Genomic DNA, 1,186 nt, shown 5'->3' on the forward strand with positions numbered 1-1,186 from the left:
GGCTTCCTCTTTATGACCCCTGACACTGAAGTGACATTAACGTCAAAGCAAAAGGTGCATGAGTGGATGGAAACTGTCTTGAGCACAAACAGCTCCATCCCTCTCAGTCCCTGCTGAAGGGGGACCAGGTAAAGAGGCATTCACGACTTGTATCTTCCTCTGCATCTGCTGCCATGGTTGGAGGAGTTTTCAGCGCAATGAATGTAGTTTAAAAAGGTGAGGACTTGTTTAGAATGGGAAAATAGATGCAGGGACATACACTAGAGACTTGTGCTAGAAACATTATGAATCTCAAGTCAGTTCTGCCACAAGGACCTGCCTGGAATAAGCCTGGTCAAGACTGCACCCCTGTTTGGTGTGACATCCCTTGTGTCTGAGCTGCTGAAATGCTTGGGTCATCTTCTGTTGAGTTCCAGGAGAACACGACTGTCTTCTTCACAGGAGACCAAGCAAGAGGTGAGTACTTGAGATCTGGTCTCCCCATTCGGGGCTGGAGCAACAAGATCTCTTTCAAAATGGCACTAAACACAACTGGAGACTGATAGAAAGGAAGTAGGTTAGAATATGGCCTGAATAAGAGCCCAGGTTAACTCCACCATGGAGACATGTCTTCAGGCTTCCTTTAATTCTGAGTTTCCAAATACCTTGGGACACCTGAGGACGGACACTACAGGAGGAACAGGCTGATGCACCCACTGTGTCTCAGAGGCATGTCTGCAGATGGAGGAATAACCTCCCCCTCAGTGAGAGCTTAGTGAAAGAGAAACTGATGGCCCCAGAGACCATGACCTGATTAGCAACAAAAAAGGAACAGTGTGGGCAGCACCATTGCCCCCTATCATGCAGCGTGGTTCACCCTTCAAAGTCAGTTGCTTCCATGGTCTCAGGAAGGGTATTGATTAGAAGAAGCTCTTACAAGGTTGTGCGTGACCTGAACATCTGTTTATTAGAAACTAGCAGCAATGAGTCATTTTCAAACAAACATGGTTTTGAGCTCTGTGTGAGCTCAATTTCTAAGCCAACATTGTCTCTTGATCCAGCACAAAGAGAGAAAGGGGTGGCCCATTGTCTCTCCCATAGCACAGGCAAGGAAACAGTGGGGAAGAAACCAAAACTAACACCCCTGCTGATGTGTTTGCTTTTTGCCTCAGTGTCTCCTGTGCTTTGGAAGGCAGTGATTCCTGCT

The 1,186-nt window shown here is 47.2% G+C and overlaps 1 protein-coding gene across 1 annotated transcript in view; it reads right to left on the reverse strand.

The window, feature by feature from the left end:
* Positions 1-1,186, reverse strand: part of FAM102A (family with sequence similarity 102, member A) — a 31,523-nt gene that overhangs the window by 9,779 nt on the left and 20,558 nt on the right. The window lies entirely within an intron of this gene.

The sequence above is a fragment of the Nestor notabilis genome, unplaced genomic scaffold (genome assembly GCF_000696875.1).
Source record: "Nestor notabilis isolate BGI_N333 unplaced genomic scaffold, ASM69687v1 scaffold30868, whole genome shotgun sequence".
NCBI classification, from domain to species: Eukaryota; Metazoa; Chordata; class Aves; order Psittaciformes; family Psittacidae; genus Nestor; species Nestor notabilis.